This window comes from Eptatretus burgeri, chromosome 1 (genome assembly GCF_056783735.1).
Source record: "Eptatretus burgeri isolate ZD-2024b chromosome 1, Ebu_testis_v1, whole genome shotgun sequence".
Taxonomy (NCBI): domain Eukaryota; kingdom Metazoa; phylum Chordata; class Myxini; order Myxiniformes; family Myxinidae; genus Eptatretus; species Eptatretus burgeri.
Window position 1 is genome coordinate 15,664,533 of NC_140961.1, and position 9,923 is coordinate 15,674,455.

At 42.3% G+C, this 9,923-nt stretch overlaps 1 protein-coding gene across 7 annotated transcripts in view; it reads left to right on the forward strand.

The window, feature by feature from the left end:
• The first annotated feature begins 2,017 nt into the window (after nt 1-2,017).
• Nucleotides 2,018-9,923, forward strand: part of LOC147033925 (janus kinase and microtubule-interacting protein 3-like) — a 150,638-nt gene continuing 142,732 nt past the window's right edge. For 6 of the 7 annotated variants that reach the window (XM_085873216.1, XM_085873246.1, XM_085873236.1 and 3 more), the window contains exon 1: nt 2,033-2,223. The gene's annotated coding sequence lies outside the window, so the exon portion shown is untranslated. Of the gene's footprint in view, nt 2,224-9,923 lie in introns of all 7 variants that reach the window. The other variant, XM_085873225.1, reaches the window with a different exon arrangement.

Genomic DNA, 9,923 nt, shown 5'->3' on the forward strand with positions numbered 1-9,923 from the left:
GTTTGTCATAAGGAAGAAGCCTATTGTTTTTGAGATCAAAAGGTCAACATAGGCCCATGGTCAGCAACTAAGGTGGGATTTCTAAAATCCTCAAATTTCATCCGATTGACTTGAAATTTGAAGAGGATTTGCAGATCAGGTCAATTAATTCAACCACCAATTATTTTTGAGGTCAACATCGGCCAAAAGGTCAACATAGGCCCATGGTCAGCAACTAAGGTGGTATTTCTAAAATCTTCAATTTTCATCCGATTGATGAGAAATTTGAAGAGGATTTATATTTCAGGTCACTGAATTAAACCAGCCAATTATTTTTGAGGACAACATCAACCAAAAGGTCAACATAGTCCCAAGGTCAATAACTGAGGTGGCATTTCTAAAATCCTCAAGTTTTCATCTGATTGATGAAATTTGAAGAGGATACATATTTTGGGTCGCTGAATTCAACCACTAATTATATTGGAGGTCTGCATAGGCCAAAAGGTCAACATTGGCCAAATTTCTAAAATTGTCAAATTTCATCCGATTCACTTGAAATTTGAAGAGGATTTTCATACATGGTCATTGAATTCAACCACCAATTATTTTTGAGGTCAAATTTGTTTTATGGATTTTGCAAGTTTCATGCTCTGCATGACGTCTTCTTCTTGTTTGTCTGTTTGTTTGTTTGTGTACAGGATATTTCAAAAAGTTGTTGACGGATCTGGTTGAAATTTTGTGGACAGATTGGTTGTGTGACAAGGACGAACTGATTAAATTATGGTGAAGATCCAGATCCTGTTCCGATGACTAGAATTTTTGAAGTGATTCTTCACCATTGAGAGATCGGGCCAGAACCGACATATAGCATTATATTTCAAAATGTATTGGGCCGGGAATGTTCTTGTCGGTCAGGAATTGCGTGGTGGAGTTATGCACTCTTCCAAGTGTCTTTCTAGTTCAAAAATGTATTGGGCCCAAAATGTTCTCGTGGATCAGGCATTACGTGGCAGATAGGAGGCATGCGCTCTACCAAGTGCCCTTCTTGTTTCTTTTTGGGATTCCTTGTGTGGTGTCGTCCTAATTTGATCAATTGATTTTTCTTTTTGGTGCACTAATCTGCTTTGAGTTGCATTAATTGTTTGAGTTTGTTGTTGCTAAATTCGAGCTTCATGAAGCTATGCGTTCCTTAACGGTTTCGAATGGAGTGCTTGCTTGAGTGCTTAAGCCACTTGGCAAACGTGAGGAAGCTGACTGGTAATGGAACACAAATCTGGGGTAACATGTATGTATATATAACAAATGCATTTCATTGACCGAGCTTACAAAAAAATGAATGGCCAAATTACCTGTTATAAATTTGAGCACAAACGGGATCGATTGATTCACTTTGTACATTCTTACCTGTTTACGAGAGATAATCATATTTGTAGTAAAATGCAGGTAAACGAACCTCCAGCTCTCACAAACTAGTTTCATTCATGGTTGTTTAGACGATTCCTTAATTTTTTTTTTTTTTTACAATATTCATCCTCAATTACTTGACTCCAACCAGCAATTTGTGCTTATTCAATATTCAGATAATCCCATCAATATCCATCATGGAAGGTGCTCTCTGCAGAAATCCATATGCTAATAGCAAATGCACAACAAGGGCACTGATAACCCTCTTGAGTACACACTGTAAGACATATCGACATGTACACACACTGTAGGGCATACTGAACCTCCCTCCATCCCTGCAGCATGTCATCGTGTAATTTCCCTGAGATTGGTCATATTTAGCAACCGTGGGATTGAATGAGAACGAATTTGAGGTTGGTGGAGACATTTGCACATCAAAATGGAAGGGGTAGGCCTGGACCAACGGCAGGACATCATGTGGATCCAGGGGCTAGGAGAGCACCGCGCTGTGTTGCGATCACAAAAGGGTCTAATCGGGACGGAAAAGCCTCAGAGAAACCTGGGACGACGAGTTTTCCCACTCGCTCTTAGGATCCTTACCGGCATCCCCTCCCTACAGGCAGTGGTGGTGTACTCTCCCTCCCTCCGCTCTGTCCTGCCCAGCCCACGCGTTGCAGTGGAGACTTCTCCGATCCATGCGCCGCTGCATCCTCTGCACTATCTCAAGACTCTTCCTCTCTCATTGCCCGGTACGTTAACGGTGGGATTCATAGTAATTCCTGAGCGGGTCCAGGGAGAGACCACCACCGGGAGATCTCGTCGTGCACTGCAATATCCTGGGTACGCCACGCACTCAACCATCCATATTTCGGCGTTCTGTGAATTTGAGCATCGGCAAGGCCGCCTCGGTGATGGGAGCCGTGATTTGGTGGTGCATCTCGTCGGATGTCCGACATTCGTGCTGACCGCATCGATGTGAATGAGAGTGAAATATGAATGGTGCTGAGTTTGCTTGAACCAGGATGGTGTGCTTGCTCGCTCACTTCGCCATCAACGGGATCGATCGCTTTCTGTTATACTTTATACCTGTATTGATTGCTTTCCACTATACTCACCTGTATTGATCGCTTTCCACTATACTCACCTGCATTGATCGCTTTCCACAATACTCACCTGTATTGATCGCTTTCCACTATACTCACCTGCATTGATCGTGTTCCACTATCCTCACCTGTATTGATCGCTTTCCACTATACTCACCTGCATTGATCGCTTTCCACTATACTCACCTGTATTGATCGCTTTCCACTATACTCACCTGCATTGATCGCTTTCCACTATACTCACCTGTATTGATCGCTTTCTGCTATACTCACGTATATTTATCGCTTTCCACTATACTCACCTGTATTGATCGCTTTCCACAATACTCACCTGCATTGATCGCTTTCCACTATACTCACCTGTATTGATCGCTTTCTGCTATACTCACCTGTATTGATCGCTTTCTGCTATACTCACCTGTATTGATCGCTTTCCACAATACTCACCTGCATTGATCGCTTTCCACAATACTCACCTGTATTGATCGCTTTCCACAATACTCACCTGTATTGATCGCTTTCCACTATACTCACCTGCATTGATCGCTTTCCACTATACTCACCTGTATTGATCGCTTTCCACTATACTCACCTGCATTTATCACTTTGTGCTATTCTCACCTGTATTGATCGCTTTCCACTATACTCAACTGCATTGATCGCTTTCCACAATCCTCACCTGTATTGATCGCTTTCCACTTTACTCACGTGCATTGATCGCTTTCCACTATCCTCACCTGTATTGATCGCTTTCCATGATACTCACCTGCATTGATCGCTTTCTGATATACTCACCTGGATTGATCGCTTTCCACTACACTCACCTGCATTGATCGCTTTCCACTATACTCACCCGTATTGATCGCTTTCCCACAATACTCACCTGCATTGATCGCTTTCCACTTTACTCACCCGCATTGATCGCTTTCCACTATACTCAACTGCATTGATCGCTTTCCACTATACTCAACTGCATTGATCGCTTTCTGCTATACTCACCCATATTGATCACTTTCTACTACACTCACCTGCATTGATTGCTTTCCACAATACTCACCTGCATTGATCGCTTTTACTCTACTCACCTGCATTGATCGCTTTCCACTATACTCACCTGCATTGATCTCCTTCCACTATCCTCACCTGTATTGATCGCTTTCCACTCTACTCACGTGCATTGATCGCTTTCCACTATCCTCACCTGCATTTATCGCTTTCCACTATACTCACCTGTATTGATCGCTTTCTATTGTACTCACCTGTATTGATCGCTTTTTATTGTACTCACCTGGATTGATCGCTTTCCATCATACTCACTTGTATTGATCACTTAAATTCTGCTATACTCACCTGTATTGATTGCTTTCTGCTATACTCACCTGAATTGATCAATTTCCGCAATACTCACCTGTATCGGTAGCTTTCTCGCTTTCTGCTATACTCACCTGGATTGATCAATTTCCGTAATACTCACCTGGATTGATCAATTTCTGCAATACTCACCTGGATTGATAGCTTTCTCACTTTCTGCTGTACTCACCGAGATTGATAGCTTTCTCACTTTCCACAATACTCACCTGGATTGATCAATTTCTGCAATATTCACCTGAATTGATAGCTTTCTCACTTTCTGCTGTACTCACCTGGATTGATCAATTTCTGCAATACTCACCTGTATTGATCGCTTTCCACTCTACTCACGTGCATTGATCGCTTTCCACTATCCTCACCTGCATTGATCGCTTTCCACTATACTCACCTGTATTGATCGCTTTCTGCTATACTCACGTATATTGATCGCTTTCCACTATACTCACCTGTATTGATCGCTTTCCACAATACTCACCTGTATTGATCGCTTTCCACTTTACTCACGTGCATTGATCGCTTTCCACTATCCTCACCTGTATTGATCGCTTTCCATGATACTCACCTGCATTGATCGCTTTCTGATATACTCACCTGGATTGATCGCTTTCCACTACACTCACCTGCATTGATCGCTTTCCACTATACTCACCCGTATTGATCGCTTTCCCACAATACTCACCTGCATTGATCGCTTTCCACTTTACTCACCCGCATTGATCGCTTTCCACTATACTCAACTGCATTGATCGCTTTCCACTATACTCAACTGCATTGATCGCTTTCTGCTATACTCACCCATATTGATCACTTTCTACTACACTCACCTGCATTGATTGCTTTCCACAATACTCACCTGCATTGATCGCTTTTACTCTACTCACCTGCATTGATCGCTTTCCACTATACTCACCTGCATTGATCTCCTTCCACTATCCTCACCTGTATTGATCGCTTTCCACTCTACTCACGTGCATTGATCGCTTTCCACTATCCTCACCTGCATTTATCGCTTTCCACTATACTCACCTGTATTGATCGCTTTCTATTGTACTCACCTGTATTGATCGCTTTTTATTGTACTCACCTGGATTGATCGCTTTCCATCATACTCACTTGTATTGATCACTTAAATTCTGCTATACTCACCTGTATTGATTGCTTTCTGCTATACTCACCTGAATTGATCAATTTCCGCAATACTCACCTGTATCGGTAGCTTTCTCGCTTTCTGCTATACTCACCTGGATTGATCAATTTCCGTAATACTCACCTGGATTGATCAATTTCCGTAATACTCACCTGGATTGATCAATTTCTGCAATACTCACCTGGATTGATAGCTTTCTCACTTTCTGCTGTACTCACCGAGATTGATAGCTTTCTCACTTTCCACAATACTCACCTGGATTGATCAATTTCTGCAATATTCACCTGAATTGATAGCTTTCTCACTTTCTGCTGTACTCACCTGGATTGATCAATTTCTGCAATACTCACCTGTATTGATCGCTTTCCACTCTACTCACGTGCATTGATCGCTTTCCACTATCCTCACCTGCATTGATCGCTTTCCACTATACTCACCTGTATTGATCGCTTTCTGCTATACTCACGTATATTGATCGCTTTCCACTATACTCACCTGTATTGATCGCTTTCCACAATACTCACCTGTATTGATCACTTTCTGCTATACTCACCTGTATTGATCGCTTTCCACTATACTCACCTGCATTGATCGCTTTCCACAATACTCACCTGTATTGATCGCTTTCCACAATACTCACCTGTATTGATCGCTTTCCACTATACTCACCTGCATTGATCGCTTTCCACTATACTCACCTGTATTGATCGCTTTCCACTATACTCACCTGCATTTATCACTTTCTGCTATTCTCACCTGTATTGATCGCTTTCCACTATACTCAACTGCATTGATCGCTTTCCACAATCCTCACCTGTATTGATCGCTTTCCACTTTACTCACGTGCATTGATCGCTTTCCACTATCCTCACCTGTATTGATCGCTTTCCATGATACTCACCTGCATTGATCGCTTTCTGATATACTCACCTGGATTGATCGCTTTCCACTATACTCACCTGTATTGATCGCTTTCCATGATACTCACCTGCATTGATCGCTTTCTGATATACTCACCTGCATTGATCGCTTTCCACTATACTCACCTGTATTGATCGCTTTCTGCTATACTCACCTGCATTGATCGCTTTCCACAATACTCACCTGTATTGATCGCTTTCCACTATACTCACCTGCATTGATCGCTTTCCACTATACTCACCTGTATTGATCACTTTCCACTATACTCACCTGCATTGATCGCTTTCCACTATACTCACCTGTATTGATCGCTTTCCACAATACTCACCTGCATTGATCGCTTTCCACTATACTCACCTGTATTGATCGCTTTCTGCTATACTCACCTGTATTGATCACTTTCCACTATACTCACCTGCATTGATCGCTTTCCACTATCCTCACCTGTATTGATCACTTTCCACGATACTCACCTGCATTGACCGCTTTCTGATATACTCACCCGTATTCATCGCTTTCCACTATACTCACCTGCATTGATCGCTTTCCACTATACTCACCTGTATTGATCGCTTTCCACTATACTCACCTGCATTTATCGCTTTCTGCTATTCTCACCTGTATTGATTGCTTTCTGCTATACTCACCTGAATTGATCAATTTCCGCAATACTCACCTGTATCGGTAGCTTTCTCGCTTTCTGCTATACTCACCTGGATTGATCAATTTCCACAATACTCACCTGGATTGATCAATTTCCGTAATACTCACCTTGATTGATCAATTTCTGCAATACTCACCTGGATTGATAGCTTTCTCACTTTCCACAATACTCACCTGGATTGATCAATTTCTGCAATATTCACCTGAATTGATAGCTTTCTCACTTTCTGCTGTACTCACCTGGATTGATAGCTTTCTCACTTTCTGCTATACTCACCTGGATTGATCAATTTCTGCAATATTCACCTGAATTGATAGCTTTCTCACTTTCTGCTGTACTCACCTGGATTGATCAATTTCCACAATACTCACCTGGATTGATCAATTTCCACAATACTCACCTGGATTGATCAATTTCTGCAATACTCACCTGGATTGATAGCTTTCTCACTTTCCACTACACTCACCTGGATTTATCGCTTTCATTTACACTCACCTGGATATATCACGTTTTCCTTTATACACACTTGGATTGTCCGTGCTCGTGCCACACTCACCTGGACTGCCCACTCTCATGCCACCCTCATCTGGATTATGTGCACTCGTGCCATACTCACCTGGATTGTTCGCACTCGTGCCATACTCACCTGGATTGTTCGCACACGTGCCATACTCACCTGGATTGTTCGTACTCGTGCCATACTCACCTGAATTGTTCGCACTCGTGCCATACTCACCTGAATTGTTCGCACTCGTGCCATACTCACCTGGATTGTTCACACTCGTGCCATACTCACCTGAATTGTTCCGCTCTAGCTACACTCACCTGGATTTTTCGCTCTCATGCTATACTCACCTGGATTGTTCGCTCTCATGCTACACTCACCTGGATTGTTCACTCTCATGCTACACTCACTTGGATTGTTCGCTGTCATGCTACACTCACCTGGATTGTTTCGCCCTCATGCCACACACACCTGAATTGATGTCATCCTCCCTCTTGCTACACACACCTGAATTCATTTCATCCTCTCTTTTGCGACACACACCTCGAGTGATCCACCGCACAATCCACACCTGAATTGTTGGCACTTTTCCCCTCATACTATTCTCACCTGGATTGATCATGCTCAGCCACTCCTTCCACATACACCGAGGTTGATCACACACTCTGCTGCATCAGCCACACTCACATGGATTGATCACGCTCTATTGCTCCTCACATACTCACGTGGATTGATCACACTCTGCTGCTTGTGCCACACTTGGCTGGATTGATTGCCTCCCCATTCATGCCACACACCTGTATTTATCTCATGCCATGCTTTTATTTGCTCGAGCCCATGCCAGACAAACCGACGAAGAGAATCATCCCCTCATAATTATATTAAGAAATATCACTGACTAAAAGTGTCTGTTTGGCCCAACTTGTCCAAGTAATCAATTAGTATTTTCACCGAAAAAAAATAGAACTGACTGAAAGTATACAAGTTATAAAAACGTTTTTAATGTAGGTATGGTGCACCAAAAAGTATGTGAACAAGGTTGGGACGATCACAATAAATTATCATGTGAAACCATCCGTGTGTGTGCGTGCGTGTGCATGTGAGCGCGTGTGCATGTGAGCACGTGTGCGTGCAAGCGCACGTTACAACAATTTGATATTTCACTAGTCACATTCACACAAGGAAACAATCAACATTCACTGTAAATGGATGCAGGGTCAGGGAACAACCATTATTCAAAGAAGGATGTAGGGACGGTTCCACATGATAGTTTAGTGTGACCATCCCTACATCCTTTTACATGAATAAAAGTGTTTTATTACTTGTTTCTGTACTTAAAAGAAAGTATTTATTTTAATTGCACGATTAATTATCTTGTCGATTATGTGGGTAACTATTATAAAATGGACAGCAATAATAACATGTACAGCAGTATGTAGTGTCTGTGTTATCCCCACACACAAAGTCCAACACCATCCTCACATTTACACATACCATCCTCACACCATCCTCACATTTAATCGTACCATCCTCACATTTACTCGTACCATCCTCACACTTACCAACACCATCCTCACACCATCCTCGCATTTACCCACACCATTCTCACACTTAGTACCACACTCAATTACAACACTTGCGAGCCAGCAAACTTGCTGATTCCATTATGGCTATAATTGGTTTATTAGAACACTTCATAAAGGGCAGGCAGGTATTACAAAGGGTTTTAGACTTGAAGAGAGTTGATTTGTTTATATCTGAAATTTCATTGTATAATTTGTGCTTGAAAACTGAAATTCTGAAATTTCTCGACTTCGTGCACATCCATGTATTCAAGCACATTGCACTTTCTGTATGACCCTCGCCATAAAGGTCTAAAGGTTTAATGGTCTGCAAGCTCGAAAGGTCAAATTTAGAGGTCTCAATGTAGTCACGTTGCCAGTGTGCGTCAGTCCGTCCATCCGTCCGTCTCCTCCATAACTCCAAAACCATGAAACCGAGCAGCCCCAAACTTTGCATTCAAACCATGGGAACTCCAAGGGAGTGCATGAATGAAAACTGGGTGTTTGGTTAAATTCAAACACCCATTTTGAAGATAATTTGGGGGTGCTCATCACGAAAAACCAAAATGAGCCTGACCAAGATGTCGGCATGCCATCTTGGTCAGCCCTCTGTCAGCTCGCAAGACTCTTAAGCCACCCTTTTTTGGGGGCCTGCTCAACAATGCCTTGGCTTGGAACAGGCCACAACAATTTCTTTACCATAAAGTTTTTTTTTTCACTTTCCTCACTCGTATCATCGAATGCCTGATCATCATACCTACAAATCACTGGATACGTTACAATGTTTATAAATGCCTGGAGATGCCAGCATTCGTGCCTTTCTTTAATTTCTGCACATGCCATAAGCTCTAGAATCTCTTAAACAAAACCAAATTTCAAAATTTAAGCTCCAGAGTTGAACTTGGCAGCAGTTCCGATGCTAAAAAAGTATTAATGTGTCCAATTCGGACATTGTTTCACAATTTGCGCATCTCACGGAGGTGTTAAACATGACCAATTGCCAATCTCTAATTGCTTACCAAGCCAGCCATTCCTTATCAACCATTTCGTTTGGGTGCTTAAGCCACTTGGCAAGTGTTCCACAATATTTGCACTGTCACTGAATACTGCATATCCATCGACTTGAACAAAGTTCAGGGGCAACTCTCCTGCGTTGGCCCCACGTTGTTCTATGATGTGTCAGACGGTAGCTGGCTTGCTGAAAATGTGCAATTTTATTTTACACTACATTTCTCCTTTTTGTATGATCTCCTTTCATTATTCGATC